The following is a 20,496-nucleotide window of genomic DNA, read 5'->3' on the forward strand; positions in this document are numbered from 1 at the left end:
TCAATGTGTATCAGAGGATTGGACTGGAAAGATTATGCTGGTAGACATGGGTGCTTTGAACTGAATGTTAGTGAGTGGAAAGCACTGTGTCCTTTGTAGTGAGGATAGGATCCGGCAGACTACTGTCACCAGGCTAGTTCCTAGGCTGGTCCAAAGGGTGACAGTGGGTGACAATCCTCCTCCCTTCCATGGCAGCAGAGAGGGAATGGACCTTAGGCTAGCTGTTAAACAGGTTCCCTTCAGACGGCAGGGAATGGTCCTGCAGGATCGGCCTGGCAGGGCCCGTGAGGCTGGTCCTGGGACGTGGTTGGCCCTCATGGAGTTGGCCCACACAGCAGGGCAGGGCAAGGTGATGGTTCCCAGTAGGCAGGCTCAGAGGTTTCGGATCTGGCACAACAGCAGGTGGGGCTGGGCCCAGCGGGGTCGGTCCTGCGGCAACAGATTTTGGGGTTGGTGTGGATGGCGCCGGGGAAGAAGTGTGGCTGTGCAGAGCGGTGGCTTCCTCTTTACTTGGCTCAAAAGAGCAGTGAGATGCTCTCAGAACAGTCCCAGCTTTGGAGCACCAGCACGGATAGTGCTCTGGATTTCCCTGAGGTTCACAGGGCATGGAACAGCAGAAGTGGTGACTCCTCTCCAAGCTGACACACAAGTTGTGTCTGCTGGTCACTTTGCTGCTTAAGGCTAACGTGTGGACTGCCGGACTTGGCTAAGTCACTTCCTCAACAATTGGGCAGATATTATCCTCGGGAGTCCAGTCCTCTTGAGACATGGTGGGCCCTTCCAACCGGTGAGACTGGCTGTGCGATGCTGGAAATTCTCAGGTTCAGCAAAGGTCCCTCTTCTGAAGATGCTCTCAGGGCTGAGGCTCAATGGGACTGCATGGATGCTGGCTTCTCCTCATCGTGCAGAGGCTACCAGTTTGCTTGTGTATGAGAGAGAAGACTTAATAGCAATGAGCTTAATGGCAGAGGCTATGGCTTTGTCCTGTCAAGCTAGGAGAGGGAACAAAGTGAAAGAGGGGGCAACGTGTTTACAAATCAGGGTAATACTTATGGGGTTCTCAAGGCTAGATTTGGCCAGTGGGCACTCTTGTAAACAACTGGCTTCAGCCTATAGAAAGTCTGGAGCTAGAATTATGCCCATTCTTGGTATTAGCACCAGCATCCCATGCAATGGGTCCTTGCGGCCTGGCTAATGCCTTGGCCTTTGTTTCCCTCATAAAAGAGGGGGAACTTGTCCACGTGCTTGGATGAGTTTCAATCTCTGGGCATAATGTGCCTTCACCACAACTGGCTCTTACAGTGTAAGAAAAAATTTTGTCAAACTACTAACACATCAGAATCATGGATGGAGTGATAAAAAAAGACAAGACATACTTACAAAGGTGGCTTCTCTAAGAAAGCAAAGAGGTAGCTCTCTAGTCTAAATACATGGGTTACTCTCATTTTTTATTTTTGTAGAGTGCATAATAAATGGAAGCTATATAACATCTTCTGTTCAAAACCAGTGTCATACAACTGAGAAACAAATAGAGTGCACCAGTAGTAGGTAGTTTCAAAGGTATGGGGGAAGAGAACAAGTCCCCAGAATATACATTTTGAAAGGCTTGGAAGAAGCGTGTATTCATCACAATACCTGACTAAGGTGACAAAAAGGTTATTTTTCCACAGTGTCTTTATATGTTTCTATCTCAAGTGTTCACAGACACTTTAGTGCAGAAGCTTCTTGCAATCACACTGCATTCAAAATATTCTAAAAGAGAATGTACTGTCCCTTTCATGAGAATAAAATTCAAAGTATAGAAATATGGGCCATTTCACACTTCACCAGCCATTCACATTTCTGACTTCATAAATATGTACCTAATGTCTACCCATGCTATGACTTTATAAAAGTACTATCCTAGTGCTGTATGAGCAAAATTTCACATTTCAAATTAAATTACTGCCAAATGAAAGTCACATTAAACAACTAGTTGGTCACTGATTTCAATGTAAAATTAGATTGGATTGTCATTGTAGCATTCAACTTGACCTGAAGTCAGAATGTTTCTGGGCTTATTCTTCCTTGCAGAAAATCACAGTGTTTTGCACTGAGATTAACACTGATATGATAAAAAAATAAGCTGTGCAATGTCAGAGGAAATAAACTTTAAATTAGAAAAAAAAATCATAATTACACAAGGCAATATACGTTGTTCATTCAGTTATTACAGTGCTTTTTAAAAGCTAACGGTCTACCATAGTATAGAATAATTTAAATCTCAGTTGCTTTCTTCTGTGAAACTAAGGAACCTGTCTTTTTTGTCACCTTTTGACAGGATTTTCCTTTCATACAACGGTAATTGAAATACAATCTATATCCACTGAGCATTCGGGAGAGACATCTCAAATCACTCTGTATTTACCTTTGCATTAGGCTGCAAGGCACAAATAAGCAAATAGTTTAACAATTACAAACGGGTGTAATTTCTTTCAGGTTCAATTATCAGCTTGCTTGTTTTGCTTCTGCTAATCACCTCTTAAATAAACAATTGTTTTATCTATGCCTCATTTCACTTTCAAATTATGTGTATGTTTGACACCTAACATCTCATTATGATCTATAATTAACAATTTTGCTGCAAGCAGAACCTTGGATTGAAAAGAGCCCACATTCTATCTGGGAAACACTCAAAAATTGAAGCCTCTTTTAATAACAAAACTGACAACTTGAAGTTGTGGATATGTTCTAGTACTACTGTCTGTTTACTCAACTTCAAAACATTCACATGCATCAAAAAAATTCAATGCATAGAATGCAATATTTCTGAAGCAAAAATACTAGCCCTTTCAAAACAGTAACACTAAAGATTCCTACAAGCATTCAGTGATTCCTCAGTACATCTTAGCACAAAACCATGAGGCAGAAAAATTAATAAATTACCATGGACTGAAGAAAGAAATTCACATAGCAGGATTTAAAACTGAATAACACACACACACACACACCTCCCACCGCCTGATTCTTAGCAGATTTCAGCAGAGGGAAAGGTCTTTCTATAATGCATTGCCCTAAAGGTGGATTTCATGGTGAAGCAATCCTGGGCACCTGAATTGTGATATGGGTTTGCAGAGTAGAAAAGTTCTGTGGCAAATTTTTAATATTTTTTCTGAATAAGAACAGAATTTCTGGGTCTGATCTGCATTCATTCTTACACAGGAGAAGGAGACAGGAAAGAAGGCAGGGTGAAATTTATTTGTAAGCATATTGTTAAATCCTTGATCATTTGCATGCCTTGAATGTGAACAGTGTCCTTCACAGCAATGCCATGCAGAAGCATATGGTAAATATGGGCTGGGCTGGAGGCTTTTCACAGAATCACATAATCACAGAATGTTAGGGATTGGAAGGGAACTTGAAAGATAGTCTAGCCCAATGCCCCTGCCAGAGCAGGATCACCTATACCAGATCACACAAGACCACATCCAGGCAGGTTTTGAATATCTCCAGAGAGGGAGACTCCACAGCCCCACTGGGCAGCCTGTTCCGGGGTTCCGTCACAGTGAAAAATTTTTTCCTCACATTTACATGGATGTTGTTATGCCTCAACTTCCACCCATTGCCCCTTTTTGTGTCATTGGGAATCACCCAGACAAGTCTGATTCTTGGCATTCACCTTTTACATATTTATAAACATTAAAGAGATCGCCCCTTAAACCCTTCTTCTCCAGACTAAAGAGCCCCAGCTCCCTCAGTCTCTCCTCCTAAGGAAGATGTTCCACTCCCTTAATAATTTGTGTGGCTCTGCACTGGATGGTTTTAAGCAGTTCCCTGTCCTTCTTGAACCGAGAGGCTGTGACCATTTGAGGCTGTGCCTTTAAGGAAGGGGCACTCTGGCTAAATGTTTATAAAATATTTTGTATTCTAAACAAATTTCATTGGCAGATTAAGGGGGAGGTGAGGTCTTCAGACCCAGAGCAGCTGGAACTTTCCTTCAGTTTCTTTTCCTTCGCTCTCCCTTTCAGCTGGACTGCTTCTGGGCTTCTGGCCAACAGATAAGAGATACTAACTCCTGTACCAGACCTTCTTTTTCTGTCTTGCTAACCACCCTTTTCTCTTTTCTAACCCTCTTTGGGGAAGAAGGGAGGTAGGGGGGTGAAGGGGGCACAGGGGGAAGCCCCCTCTGTTGGGGGTCTGGTTTCTGATTGTGTTTATTTGCTGTATATTTCTGTATATATTGTGAAATACCTATATATATTGTGTTATATATAATCTGTTCCCTATATATATGCTTGTAAATATAGTCTGCTTTCTCCAACTGAGTTTAGCCGTGGTTTCTTATTCTGTGGGGGAGGGAGAGCTAGGCCCTCTCTCAACCCACCACAGAGGCCCAAAACTGGACACAACATTCCAGATGTGGCCTCACCAGGGCAGAGTAAAGGGGAAGGAGACCCTTTCTCAGCTTACCCACCACGGCCCTTCTAACATCACCCCAGAATGTCACTGGAGCTACCTTTTAGTACACATTTGCTGAAAGAAAGAAACAGCAACCAAAAAATCACACTCAACAATAAAATAGGTGTTGGGAAGAATTTGTAAAACAACTCAAAAATCTTAGAGGAAAAGTTCCCTAGTTTTATGTTTAAATACCCTCAATTTTTTATCTTTTTCTTCTTTATGTGTGTGGTGGGTTAACGCCCTTTTCTGAAAACAAAAAAAAACAAAGCAGGGTGGAGGGCTTGCGGGTACTTTACCCTCCCTGCAGGGGGTTTTCCCCTAGGAAGCTGAGTCTGTTCCACTCCCCCCCCCCCTGCCCAGCTAGGGTATAAAATGCAGGACATCATAGCTGTTGGCTCTCCTTTTGGCTCCTGCCTCTGCTGGATGAGAGCTGCTGCAGCTGCGCTCCTCCTCTTCAGCCACATGGCCAGACCTGATCCTTCTCCCTGCTGCCTCCGCATCTCCTCAGAGAAAGACTGGTTTTGTATTATTCTTTCTTGTCCCCCTCCCATCCATCCTTGTTCCTTGCCCCTTGTGAACCTTTCCTGTTATATCTATCTATCTATTGTTTAAAGAAAATTCTTCACCTCTCTACTTCCAAGCCGACTCCAGATTATTGTTTAGTGGATTTGCTCCTTACCCTTTTTTTTTTGCCCTCTCTGTTTGGGGGGAAGAGGGGGAAGTGGGGGAGAGAGTCTCAGCCTTTCCCCCATCTGGGCTTTTAACTCCCAGCTAAGGCTCAAACCACCACAATGTGCATACACACCAAGTATATATTGTACATACTCTGGGACAAAAAATATTGTTACTTAATTTATATTCATATGATTCCTTAATAGAAATAAAAATATTCAATTTACCAGATCAATTTTTCTTAAGTTCATCATACTATGCAGCAATGAACCGATCAATAGGGAATGTTTTGTAGCCATCCCACTTCAGTAATTGCCAGAATTTCATACCAACAGGTGATGGGATGCTTCAAAGACTGAATAGATCTGCTAGCCTGTAGTGCTACAGAGCAACACCACAACAATAAAGATATATCCTTACAGGGCCAGAGTCTGGAAATCAAACAGGAGGTAATCTGTTACATTATGTGTTTAAACCTGAAGGTAATTCAAGAGTTCAAGTTTTCTGTTTGCATTCAAAGATACAAAAATAAAAGAGGAAAGGAATCACTAATAGTCAATTTCAAAATATTTTTTTAATTGAAGAAAAGGATGTTGCATGGCACCATCTAACTGTACATATTGGATGATCGATTTAAAAAAATAATAAACTGTAAAAAATTCAAATGGTTGCTAAATGATGTTCTGCATCACTAGGATTCTTGGTTTTGGTCACCAGCTCCCAACTGAAGCAGGAATAACATAAGAAATCACAAATTAGGTGTCCAGAGTAAAAGAATTTTTTATCTAACAATGTAGACAGGAAACATTATTTGCCTTGTAATGATTCTTTAACAACATAAAAAATGACATAAAAAAACAACAACTGAAATTAAGACTTGAGTCATTACAAAAAGGGCTCTCATCTGTGTGTTTAGGTCACAGAGTTGGATGCCATTTGCAGAAATTTTCCAAAGTTCAGAATCCATCTACACTGTTGAGAGGAAGATTTAAGACCTACATTCATGTTTGCTAATTGACAAATATGTAAGTTGATTTAAGTGGACAAGCATTTGCTTTGCATTTCTGAAAGTCTCAAATTTGAGAAAATGCAATTACAAAATGCTACCTAGCAACAGGGTCATTCCAGAGAAGTTAACAAAAGTATTTGGCATTCACAGGAACAGGAGCATGTGCTGTTTCCCAGTACTCAAATACATGCTTCAGCAAGACATTTAGAGTTTTCACAACTTGGGGACAGCCACAAGTAAAGTGAATGCAGCTCAGCACAAAGCATTAGTGCCATCACATACAGTCTTCAGATGCTGCTGGTGAGTACCACTTACCTCATCTAAACACATCCACCACAGCATGAATGCCTTATTTTCCCTTTCAGTTCACTGCTTCAAACCATATACAGCTCAATGATTTGGTTGGTGTGGACAGTCAGTTACAGTACCAGTAATTTTTATGAGGGGAACTGGGTCCTCCTTCTTCTAGAGGACGTAAAAATGAAAAGCCTTCTACTATGGAAAACACTTGTGATATCAGCAAATAAGTTCAGATATCACTAGCTAGGTGACATCTGTTAGCAACAGTCGATAAATACATATCTGAATGAAAACGATTCCTCATCTTGATAATAATTCCTCTGACCTAATCCAAGCAGCATCTTAGTCTGACACAGCAAGGATAAGGAACATGTTTCATGCAACTTCATCTTCAGTTTAGACCCTGTAAAAAATTGCATTCACAAAGCACCTGGGAATGCTGGATATATCATTTCACAGTATCACAGTATCACCAAGGTTGGAAGAGACATCAAAGATCATCGAGTCCAACCTGACTCCACAGACCTCATGACTAGACCATGGCACCAAGTGCCACATCCAATTTCCTCTTGAACATCTCTAGGGATGGTGACTCTACCACCTCCCTGGGCAGCTCATTCCAATGACGAACGACTCGCTCGGTGAAGAACTTTCTCCTCACCTCAAGTCTAAACCTCCCTGGCACAGCTTGAGACTGTGTCCACTTGTACTGGTGCTGGTTGCCTGGGAGAAGAGACCAACCCCTTCCTGGCTACAACCACCTTTCAGGTAGTTGTAGAGGGCAATGAGGTCACCCCTGAGTCTCCTCCTCTCCAGACTAAGCAACCCCAGCTCCCTCAATCTCTCCTCATAGGGCTTGTGCTCCAAGCCCCTCACCAACCTTGTTGCCCTTTTCTGGACACGCTCCAGCAAGTCAACATCCTTCCTAAACTGAGTGGCCTAGAACTGGACACAGTACTCAAGGTGCGGCCTAACCAATGCAGAGTACAGGGGCACAATGACCTCCCTGCTCCTGCTGGCCACACTAGTCCTAATGCAGGCCAGAATGCCATTGGCCTTCTTGGCCACCTGGGCACACTGCTGGCTCAGGTTTAGGCAGCTGTCAATCAGCACCCCCAGGTCCCTCTCTGTTTGGGAGCTCTCCAGCCACTCTGACCCCATCCTGTAGCTCTGCATGGGGTTGCCATGGCCAAAGTGCAGCACCTGGTACTTGGACTTGTTAAATTATTATTTTTAACTTACTTTTTGTCATTTTAAAAATTTATTTATTTTTTACCTTCCTAATTATTCTTTTTATTTTGTTAGTGTAATTTTTAATCTGTATTTTAATTTGTTATTCTAATCAATTTTTTATTTTTAATTTATCTTATATATATTTTAATTATTTATCCAGTTTTTAGTCTTTTATTTTGTGATCTTATATTCTTTATTTTAATTATTTTTTATTTGTTGCATGTTTAGTTTATTTAATCTATTTTCTATTTTAATTTTTATTCTTGCTTTTTTATTTTTTAACCTTCTTTTTTATATTTTTTTATTATTATTGTTCATTTTAATTTTCTTGATTTTTCTTTTTATAAATTGTTTGTTTATTTTAGTCTAGTAGTCTTGATAACCCTTATTTGTTTTTTTTGGTAATAATCCTTATGTTTTTTGTTAATAGCTATTTTTTTGTTAGTAATCCTTATGACTTTTTAATTTGTCATATTTTGATTTTAATATTTTGTTTTTATTGTTGCTCTTCTTTTTTATTATTCTGTTATTTAGTATTCTATGTTTTGTATCCAAAGTTTGTGTACTTTTTGTTACTGTTTTTTATTGTACTTTTGTATCTAAGTTGAAATTTTTGGTTTTGTTATATATTTGTAGTGTTAAATTTCTTTGGTACTTGTTTTCTCAGTATTTTTTTTTAATTTTTTGTATTTTTTCTAGTCTATGTCTAAGAAGGAAATATAAAGACTTTGCCTTAGCTAAGGAATACTTTTTTAAATTAATATCTATTTACTGCAAACCTTAACTATATTACATGGAGCTCCTTTGAAATGCCTAGACACACAACTAAGAAGGTTTGAACCAAAAGAAAATCTTGCAATGTGAACTCATTACTAAATACTTACACATTACTACAATTACTATGTATTAAGTACTTGTAAATACCAAATGTTTACTGTTCATTACGGTTACCAGGAAAACTTAGCAGAAATCTAAATAACAAGTCTCTTAAGGACATTGCAATCAGAAATGAAGAAATTAGCACTATAGCTTTAAATCAGAGCAGAGCTTTGGTCGGCAAGAGTCATACCAGAAAATCCTCCCTTGTCTGGCTGTGGGGGTAGTGGTGGGTTGAGGGTGGCTAGCAAGGTGTGCCCTAGTTGCTATTGTTTTTCTGTATTAGAATAGAATAGAATAGAATAGAATAGAATAGAATAGAATAGAATAGAATAGAATAGAATAGAATAGAATAGAATAGACCAGGTTGGAAGAGACCTTCGAGATCATCATGTCCAACCGAACATCCAACACTACCCAATCAACTAAATCATGGAACCAAGCATCCCGTCAAGCCTTGCCCTGAACACTCCCAGCGACGGCAACCCCACCACCTCCTCAGGCAGCCCATTCCAGTGGGCAATCACTCTCTCTGTGTAAAACTTCCTCCTAACCTCCAGCCTAAACCTCCCCTGATGCAGCCTGAGACTGTGCCCTCTTGTTCTGGTACTGGTTGCCTGGGAGAAGAGACCAACCTCCGCCTCACTACAACCCCCCTTCAGGTAGTTGTAGAGAGCAATAAGGTCACCCCTGAGTCTACTCCTCTCCAGACTAAGCAACCCCAGCTCCCTCAATCTCTCCTCAAAGGGCTTGTGCTCCAAGCCCCTCACCAACCTTGTTGCCCTTTTCTGGACACGCTCCAGCAAGTCAACATCCTTCCTAAACTGAAGGGCCCAGAACTGGACACAGTACTCGAGGTGTGGCCGAACCAGTGTATCATACAGGGGGAGAATCACCACCCTGCTCCTGCTGGCCACACTGTTCTTGATGCAGGCCAGGATGCCATTGGCCCTCTTGGCTGCCTGGGCACACTGCAGGCTCATGTTCAGCCTCCCATTGACCATCACCCCCAGGTCCCTCTCTGCCTGGCCACTCTCCAGCCACTCTGACCCCAGCCTGTATCACTGCATGGGGTTGCTGTGACTTTTTTGAACCCTCTGGGTGTAAGTAAATTGTAAAGAAACAATCCTTCAGATGAATAATAATCAGGACCCAATTTGTGGGGAGTGGGAGTTGGGAGGCCAGGTTATAAACCACCCATCCCCTCCAGGATCGATTTGATTGCTCTCAGATCATGTAATAAACACCATTTTCTAATATACGTGTGTCGAAAGGGATTAACAAATGTGTTGAAAACAACTGATTGATTGCAGCAGTTGGGTATCCTGACTGTAACCCATAGGTAGCTATCACTTGTCTAGCTTCCTTTAACATTTGTCATTCCAGGGGTAAGGCTATGCTTGACCTCCTCTTCATCAACAGCGAAGGGCTGGTGGGTGATGTGGTGGTCGGAGGCTGTCTAGGGGCCAGTGACCATGAGATAATTGAATTTTCAGTATTTGGTCAAGTTAAGAGGGGCAGCAAGAAGACCTCCACTCTGGACTTCCAGAGGGCTGACTTCAGGTTGCTCAAGGAACTAACTCAGAAGGTTCCTTGGGAAACAGCCCTTAGAAACAAAGGGGTCCAGGAGAGCTGGGACTACTTCAGGAAGGAACTCTTGAAGGCACAGGATCAGGCTGTGCCAATGTGCCGGAAGATGAGCCACCGGGGCAGATGGCCAGCCTGGATGGGTGATGAGCTTCTAAAAGAACTAAGGGAAAAAAAGAGGGTGTATCATCTTTGGAAGAAAGGGGAGGCAATCCATGAAAAGTTTAAGGATGTTGCTAGGTCTTGTAGGAAGAAAATTAGGGAGGCAAAAGCACATTTGGAGCTTAGACTGGCCTCTGCTGTGAAGGACAACAAAAAGTCCTTCTATAAATACATTAAGAGCAAGAGGAAGGGCAGGGACAACCTCCACTCCTTGGTGGACACGGAGGGGAACGTTGTAACAAAGGATGAGGAGAAGGCAGAGTTACTTAACAACTTCTTTGCCTCAATTTTTTCTAGCAGGACAGAATGTCTTCCAGACAGCTGGCCTGCAGAGCTGGCAGAAGGAGTTAGGGAGCAGCATAGTCTTCCTCTGTTCCAGAATGGGGTAGTTGGTGATCTGCTTAGCCACTTGGATCCCCACAAGTCCATGGGACCAGATGGGATCCATCCCAGGGTGCTGAGAGAGCTGGCAGATGAACTGGCCAAGCCGCTCTCCATCATTTTTCAGCAGTCTTGGCTCACTGGAGACATCCCAGATGACTGGAAGCTGGCCAGCGTGGTGCCCATCCACAAGAAGGGCCGGTTGGATGAGCCAGGGAATTCTAGGCCTGTCAGCCTGACCTCAGTGCCAGGCAAGACTATGGAACAGGTCATCCTGAGTGCAGTCACACGGAACTTGGAGGATGGCCAAGGGATCAGGTCCAGCCAGCATGGGTTTAGGAAGGGCAGGTCCTGCCTGACCAACCTGATCTCCTTCTATGATCAGGTGACCCGCCTGGTGGATGTGGGGAGGCCTGTGGATGTAGTCTACCTGGACCTCAGCAAGGCCTTTGACACTGTCCCCCACAGCAAACTCCTGGCCAAGCTGTCAGCCCATGGCTTGGATGGGAGCACACTGCGATGGGTTAGGAACTGGCTGGAGGGCTGAGCCCAGAGAGTGGTGGTGAATGGTGCCACATCCTGCTGGCAGCCAGTCACTAGTAGTGTGCCCCAAGGATCAGTGCTGGGCCCCATGCTCTTTAACATCTTTATTGATGATCTGGATGAGGGCATCGAGTCCATCATCAGTAAATTTGCTGACGACACCAAGCTGGGGGCAGGAGTTGATCTGCTGGAGGGTAGAGAGGCTCTGCAGAGGGACCTCGACAGGCTGGACAGATGGGCAGAGTCCAACGGCATGAGATGTAACACATCCAAGTGCCGGGTTCTGCACATTGGCCACAACAACCCCATGCAGAGCTCCAGACTGGGGTCAGAGTAGCTGGAGAACAGCCAGGTAGAGAGGGATCTGGGGGTGCTGGTTGATGGTAGGCTGAATATGAGCCTGCAGTGTGCCCAGGCACCCAGGAAGGCCAATGGCATCCTGGCCTGCATCAGGAACAGTGCGGCCAGCAGGAGCAGGGAGGTCATTGTGCCCCTGTACACTGCACTGGTTAGGCCGCACCTCGAGTCCTGTGTCCAGTTCTGGGCCCCTCAGTTTAGGAAGGATGTTGACTTGCTGGAGCATGTCCAGAAAAGGGCAACAAGGTTGGTGAGGGGCACTCAGTGCCACTGCCCATGTTGTCAACAAAGATGTTAAACAAGACTGGTCCCAGGACTGATCCCTGAGGTACTCCACTTGTCACTGGCCTCCACTTGGATGTGGAAAGAGCTATTTTTCCTGGACTAAAAAGAGTGGGTTTGTTTTGATTTAGCTTTTCTACCCTGAATTACCAGCAGTTTCTGAAAATAACAAGAGACCTGTAAGTGGAAATACTACTGACACAATTCCTTTAAAATTAGAAAGACAAGGGGGTTTTGTTATGATTTCAGTCATATGTTCAGTCATAGAATAACACCTAAAAATGAATGAGTGTCAAAGTCTTCTGATACACTTAGGTAAGTTTGTGTGGACGTGCGCATCTGCATTACATGTGTTTATATATATATATATATACACACACACCATAGCTTGAGGCTTCCAGAAACTTTGCCTCCTGAATGGATTATAGAACAGGAAGCAGATGGGCTGTGTATATGAAACAACAACTATCTGGCATGATGTGCTGAGCAATTTGGCTGCAAAGATTAAATTGAGCTATTGAATGTTTAATACACTATGCATAACAAATACAGCCAAAGCCACATAACAGCATAAATTACAAAATTGGTATTCACACTGCCTTTCCCAGGAATCAATACACTGCCACAGCTCATAAAAGTCTGTTGTTTAATACATATAAAGAAGAGAAGAATTCTTCTATTAAAATGAGTTATCTGGGCTATTTACCAAGGGCAGTGATTTAACAGTGGTAAAGTCTGTATAGTGCTGTTGAATTCAGATGATAATACTTCTTGTCCTTGTCAGCCTATTTCATTGCTCCTATCAGTTGCTGCTGCTGCAAGGTCCCCTGGGTACATTTGCAGTCAGCCCAGGAAGTGTGTTTAAGTAATGGACATAATGTTCACATTTGCTAGACCAGCTTTCTCCCTAATCATGAATTATTCTTCCCTAAGGCTCAATTGGAACATTACTGTAGAAGCAGAAGATTTAATCCTTTTCAGCTGATTGGAGGGAATGATTACAGTATTAGTTTCTTGTACAGGCTGTCTCCAGTGAAGGTGCCTTTTTCTGTCTCCATCTTTAATAGGCAGCAATTTTTATTTCCCTGGAGGAAAATGGCAATGAATTCAAAATGGGATAAATCTTCAGGAATGTGCAGTGCTGAGACTGTAGATCACTTCTGGTTAGTTAATTAGTTTAGCCCTTGGTTGCTTCATCTTCAGGACAAAACACCTTGCTATGATGCAGAAGGAAGGGAATATGCAAATAACCAATTACATTGCCTACAGAACTTGGCCCCTGTGCACCTGGTTTTACAAGGTAACCTAAAGCTTTGATTTCTACTTGACTGAATCTGACAAATAAGCAGTGTACTGTTCCCTAGGACTATTCTGACTTATTTGACCTCCAAAAGTGACCTCCCTTATCCAGTGGATACTGTTGAAACAGACACAGATATGTGATGGGTTGCGCCCATCCTGAAAGCACGGGGTGGAGGGCTTGTGGGAGCATTGCCCTCCCTGGAGGGGGTTTTGCCCCTAGGAAACTGAGATAGTCTGTTCCACTTCCCCTCCCTGTTCAGCAAGCCTATAAAAAGGAAGTCACTGCAGCCATTTCTCTCTTTTTGGCTCTTGCCTGTCCTGGATGAGAGCTACTGCTCCTGGTTTCCTGCTTTTCTGCCACATGGTCAGGCCTGGTCCTCTCCCTGCTACATCCATGCCTCTGCAAAGGACTGGTTTTGTATTCATATTTTCCCCACCCATCCTTGTTCCTTACCCTTGTGAACACTCCCTGTTATTGTAATTGTTATTGTTATATATTGTTTAAATAAAATTCTTTCTCTCTCTACTTCTAAGCCAACTTCAAATTGTTTCTTGATGGATTTGCTCCTTCCCTTACTTTTCCTCTCTATTGGGAAAGAGGAGGAAGGAGTGGGGAAGGAATTCTCAGCCTTGCCCCAATCTGAGCTCTTAAATCCCAGTTAAGACTCAAACCACCACAAGGCAGAAGACTACAAAAGGAGGCATTTATAGACTAACACAAATGTGGCTGCAGTTAGCACACAGAGATGTGTTATCTTAAGACAGTGAATCCTGTTACCTGTGAGATGAAAAACAATTTATTTTTATAAACAGATATACAATACACCTTTGAACACTGGATTCAAAACCAATTGTTTTTTAATTACTGATATTTTGTGATCAAATGTGGTGAAAATTATAATTGTATCTCCTTTATTCTACTTGAGAATGTGTCTGGAAACTTCTCCATAATCTTTCTTTCAATGTACTGGAATAAGAGTACTCTTTTGACATCCCTGCATGGAATTAATTGAAAACACAGTTTTTACCATTATGTAAGTATTTTTTAATTCTTTTTAAACTTTGCTTACAGGGCCTAGTTTTAAAACAATAACAACTGGCAAAGCAATACCAGCTTATTAATCTACTTGTAACCCAAAATCTTTATCAGCTCCTTTTAAATGTATAGAAAGGCCTCAAATCTGTCATTCTGAAATTTATTTACAGCAGTGTAATGTTCTGACCTTGTTTTATAAGTACATTTTGTATCCAAGAATTAAGTATAGTGCTTAAAATGTCTGAGAAATCAAGAATTTTCCAATCTCTAAAATATGCATTAAAAAAAATAAAAAACAAACAACCAGTTTTAATTTAAAAATTAAATTTGCAGAAATAATACAAATTCAAAAATTGAGAATGGGAAGCTTTTCAAAGTCTCAAAGCCTTCATCAGCTTGAGTTCTTTTCTTCTTTTCCTTAGTATACAAAATTGTCTTGTGATACAGAATAATAGATATACATGTTAAAAGTAGAACTAATTATTTGGTTGGAAACAGCCATTTCAACCTATAACATGATTATTTTTTCAGTTCTTGATAACAAATTGAAAGGTCACAGAGAACTTTCATCTTAGTGTGTAGGGTGTAGTGTAAGGATTTTCTCAATAAAGGGATCTGCAAAATGCTGATGTTCACACCCTGCAGGTTTGCCCCATGAGCAAAGCATGAAAAGCTTTCTCCTGAGGATCTTCCCTGATCTGAACTCAGCTATCAACTGCATTTTGTAGCACTAAGATGTTCCATTTTCAAAATATTTCATGCTATTTATTTTTTGATGTTGTGGGGAAAAAATAGAAAAGTTTTTGCTCTGAATGCATGCTATGAATTAAATAAACAAGAAAAGGTAACTACAACAGTCATCTCTTCTTCATTAAATTAAATGAGTTTGACATGATTTCTGCATTATTTGTAGATAACTGCCGACAACAGGAATAGTTTGAAACTACAGTTGCTATCACGGAAAAAAGCAATTCCACACAAAGCAGGCACCAAAACCAAAATGCAGATGACAGTTCACTGAAGGGAAGCCACCAACAATTAATGTCCAGAACACAAAACAAAAAGCAGTTTAAAGCTGCCCAGCTTAATGAATAAATCCCTTCCAAGAAGAATTAGCATAGAGCTAAAAAGCAGTGAAGCATTCAGCATTATTCTGATTTTAATAGTAAATGCCACAGATTTCTGATTAGTCTCATGGAATTGAGTTTCCCAAAACAGCAGGGGCATATTTGTGAAATAGCAGTCCTATATGCTGTATTCAAGATGTAAATAAGAATACTTCTCAAATAATTTTAATTCAAAATATGTAAATAGTTCTGCCTGTAAGAGCAGAAAATAGAATAGCAGAAAAATTCTTTCACTTCGTTTTCCACCCAGTCAGTCACCATACTTTATCCAACAGAGAAAAGCCTAGAAGAGAGAGAGAAAAGAGAGAAGGAGAGATGACAGAGTGAGGTGCTCATTAATGTACTCTGTGTGAAGTTCAATTTCACTAGTTTCCTTCAGATAAATGAAAAATATGTCTGCCCAACAAGGCCCCACAAAAGACACTGCCTGGGAAAAAAGGTGGAAAAAAATATCAATTTTACTTTTGAATACTGTCATGCCTCCAGCACTGTTCTTCTTTGTCCTGAGCAGACCTCTAGGAACTGAAAACTTCTACTGCCAAAAGGAAAAGGCAACTCCAAACTTGTGCATGTTGTTGTTGATCACACTTCTGTATGTTCTAATACCCCTTTGCAGGGACCAAATACCTTTTCAAGAAAATAATGCATCAAGCATACAAAGGACACCAATCCAGGTGTGCCAATCACAGAATTATCAGGGTTGGAAGGGACCTCAAGAATCATTTAGTTCCAATCCTTCTGCCACGGGCAGGGACACCTCATACTAGATCAGGTTGCCCAGAGCCACATCCAGCCTGGCCTTAAAACCCCCCAGGGATGCGGCTTCCACCATCTCCCTGAGAAACCTGTTCCAGTGACTCACCACCCTTACAATAAAGAACTTCTTTCTACTGTCTAATCTGAATCTACCCATTTCCACTTTTGCTCCATTCCCCCTAGTCCTATCACTACCTGAGACCCTAAAAAGTCCCTCACCAGCTTTCTTGTAGGCCCCCGTCAGATGCTGGAAGGACACAATAAGGTCTCCTTGGTGCCTTCTCTTCTCCAAACTGAAAATCCCCAACTCTCTCCAGCCCATCTCCATAGGAGAGGTACTCCAGCCCTCTGATCATCCTCATGGCACTTCTCTGGACACATTCCAGCACACCCATATCTTTCTTGTAATAGGAGCTCCAGAACTGGAATCAGTACTCCAGGTGGGGTCTCACCAGAGCAGAGGAGCAGAATCACATCCCTCGACATGCTGGCCACACTCCTCTTGATGCAGTCCAGGATCTGATATGCTTTCTGGGCTGCAAGTGCACATTGTCAGCTCATGTTGAGCTTCCCATCCACCAGCACTCCCAAGTCCTTTTCTGCAGGGTTGGTCTCAAGCCAGTCACTGTCCAGCCTATATCGGTTCTTGGGATTGCCCCAACACAGATGAAGGACCCTGCACTTGTCTTGTTGAAACTGACAAGGTTGGCTTGTGCCCACCTCTCCAGCCTGTCAGGGTCCTTCTGGATAGCATTCCTTCCCTTCAGCATGTCTGCTGCAGCACACAGATGGTGTCAGAGATTAACTTGCTGAGGGTGCACTCAGTGCCACTGTCCAAGTTGCCAGTACTGATCCCTGAGGGACTCTACTCGTCACTGGCCTGCACTTGGACATGGACCTATTGACAGCTACTCTTTAGGTGTGGCCATCAAGTCAGCTCTTTATCCACTGAGTGGTCCTTCCATCAAAGCCATATTTTACCAGACAGGAGATCAGGGTGTTGTGTGGGACAGTGTCAAATGTTTTGCTCAGGGCCAGGTAAATGACATAGGTTGCTCTCCCCTTGTCTATTGATGTTGTGCTCTTATCATAGAATGCCACCAGATTTATCAGACACAATTTATCTTCAGTGAAGCCATGTTGATTGTACTCAGTCCCTCTTCTATTCTTCTGCCTCAGCAGTGCCTCCAGGAGGATCTGCTCCATGATCTCACCAGACACAGAGGTGAGACTGACTGGCCTATAATTCCTTCTTTCATCCTTCTTTCCCTTTTTGAAAATGGGAGTTATATTCCCCCTTTTACAGTCAGCAGGGACTTCACTGTACTGCCATGACCTTTGGGATATAATAGTGATGGTCTCCCAATTCCCTCAATACTCATGGATGTATCCCATTGGGTTCCATGTTCTCATACACTCCAAAGTTCTTCAGGTAGTCACAAATTTAATCTTCACTTAAAATGGGCAGTTCCTTCTTCCAGCCCCTGCCATTATCTTCTGTAATTTCAGAAATGTGTCTGGAGCCCTTGCTAGTGAAGACTGAGGTAAAGAAGTCATTGAGAACCTCAGCCCTCTCCACATCACTTGTCATCAGTTCTCATGTTTCCTTTCTGAGAGGGCCCACACCTTCCTTAGCCTTTCTTTAGCCATTAATGTACTTACAGAAACTTTTGCTGTTCCCATTGATCTCCCTAGGTAGATTTAATTCAAACTGAGCTTTAGCTTTTCTAAACAGGTCTCTTATTGCTTGCGCAGCTTCCTCATGTACACCCCTCCCCCCCCATTTTAGCTGTCCTTTCTCCACTCCTTGTAGAGTTTCTTTTTGTGTGACAGTGTGTCTTGGAGCTCCTTGCTTATGCAGGTAGTCTCCTAACATTCTTTCTTTCTGTGGTGGGTTGAAGTTTCTCCCCCTGCACTAACTTTTGCAGATCAACTCAGTTAAAAGCAAATGAAGCTGTATTTACAAGCAAAACCTACACTCTACAATGGAATGCAATTAATACATACAAAATATACAGTATTTACAATATTATACAGATATTTACAATTAATAAACAGCACAAGGACTCCCCTGGCCAAAGACCAGGGGAAGCTACTAGTTTCTCCCTCCCTACCCCACTTACCCCCCTGCACAAAAGGGACAAGAGAAAGAAGCAGAGAAGTTAGACTTAGCCAAAGCCAACCGATAAGCAGGTTATTTCTCCTGAGAGAAGCAAAACCAGACAGAGATCAGAAGAGAAAAGGGGAAGAATTGTTATGGTACAGCTCCTTTTATTCTAGATATTTACCCAATTAATTTGTTTAGAATAACATTTTGTTTTCCTTTTTTCAGTCAATAGTGAATCATTTATATTTTAATACTTTTCTGCCCCAAATCTGTAACTAAATTTTAAAGGCATAGCCTAAAACCACCACACCTGCCTTTCTCTTTGTCAGTATATTTTGCTCCTGGACATAGAGAAGGTGATCCCTGAATAGGGACCATCTCTCCCGGTCCCCCTTTCTCTCTCGGAATTTGCCCTATGATACTTTGGCCAGCAGATCCCTGAAGAGATCAAAGTCTGCATGTTGAAAGGCCAGGGTCGTAAGCTTGGAATACATCCTCCTAGATGCCCTGAGGATCTTAAATTCTAGCACATCGTGGTCACTGAATCCAAGGATGTCCCTGAGCTTCATATTGTTCACCAGCCCTTCCCTGTTTGTGAGAACAAGGTCCAGCATAGCACCTTTTTTTGTTGCTTTCTCCATCATTTGGAGGAAGAAGCTGTCATCTATGCATTCCAGGAACATACCGTATTACTGCTGCTTAGCTCTGTTTTCCCTCCAGCAGACGTCAGGGTGATTGAAATCCCCCATGAGGACCAGGGCTTGTGAATGTAAAGCCACTTCTGTCTGCTTATGTAGCACCTCATCTGCTTGGTTCTGCTGGTCAGGTGGCCTGTTTCAGACCCCTACAGTAACGTCACCTTCTCCTGTTTTCCCTTTAATCTTAACCCACATGCTCTCAACCAGCTCAGCATCCTTCCCTAGGTGGAGGTTCACTGATTCCAGTTGGTCACTGATATAGAGGGCAACAACTCCTCCCCTCCTACCCTGCCTCTCCTTCCTAAAGAGCTTGTACCCATCTATTCCAGTCATGGGGATCATCCCACCAACATTCAGTAATAGCAGCTATGTCATGGCATTCCAGAAGCACAGTGGCACTTAATTCATCCTATTTACTGCTCAAGCTGTGTGTATTCACATAGAGGCACTTCAGCTGTGTGGTGGGTTTAGAGGCAGACCCCTTCCCCACAACAACCATCCTCTGCTACCAAGAATGTTCTGGGTTGAGGCAGCCCCCTCTCTCCCCACCACGGGCAGGAATAAAACACTCAGACAAATGGATTGCAAAAGTGATGAAAGTTTAAATAGAAAGCAGTGAATGTTACAGAAAACCCAAAGCGCAGTGACAAAGAAAAGATCTCAAGGCAAACCCAGAGGCATCCCATTCCCACCTGAGGGTACACCCGAGACCCTCAGGGCTCCTTCTTCCCCCTCCCTCTGCTGGGCTAGTCTCAGCTGGCCAGCCCTGAGACTGCCCATCCCCCCGTGGCCTTGGGCCTAGCCAGGCCCAAAGCCAGGAGACATCTCCCCCAGTTACCGGCTGGCGGAGGTGGAAGAAAAGAGACAGTGCTAGACTCCACACTGGATCTTATAGTGGTGCAAAGAATTATGGTAGGAAATACACACAATTTCCTGTGTCCACCCCTCTGGGCTGGACTTCTGGACACAGGAAGTGAACACACCAGGGGGGCACCCAGCTCAAACTGCAACAAGCTGGGAAACCCATGTCACTCTCTCAGGCAAATCCTCCTTGGAGCATCTTGGTGCATTGTCCCTGGCTTGCCTAAGGGCAACAAGTAGAGAGCCCTTACTAGAACTCCATCCCTCTGTCTGCTGTGCTGCCCAACTGTGTATCACAGGCAGGCATGATATTATTAACCACTTCCCCTTGCAAATCTAATTTAACAGGATGCCCATCCTGAAGCAGGGCGGGGGCAGGGGGAGAGGGCTTGTGAGATCATTGCCCTCCATGGAGGGGGTTTTCCCCCTTGGAAACTGAGTTAGTGTGTTCCACTCCCTCTCCCTGGCCAGCAAACCTATAAAAAGGAAGACACTGTAGCCAGGAACCAGGAACATTTCTTCTGAGTCCTGGGGGGGTGGTCCAGTGTTGGCATGGGGGGGATAGAGGGGTTAAACACACAGGCTTTGATGCTTGGGGTCAATGTGATGTGCTTGCACAGAAGGTTTCAAGAGGGTGAGAAGAGTTTAACCACCTCCTACAAGCTCAGGACTCTGGAAGGGAGGGGAGTGTGAGGTCACTCAGAGGTCACCTTTTCCATAGCTTTGTATGACCTCTGACCAAACTGAAGAGGGGCTTGGTAACAAAC

Source organism: Dryobates pubescens, chromosome Z (genome assembly GCF_014839835.1).
Source record: "Dryobates pubescens isolate bDryPub1 chromosome Z, bDryPub1.pri, whole genome shotgun sequence".
In the NCBI taxonomy this organism is placed as follows: domain Eukaryota; kingdom Metazoa; phylum Chordata; class Aves; order Piciformes; family Picidae; genus Dryobates; species Dryobates pubescens.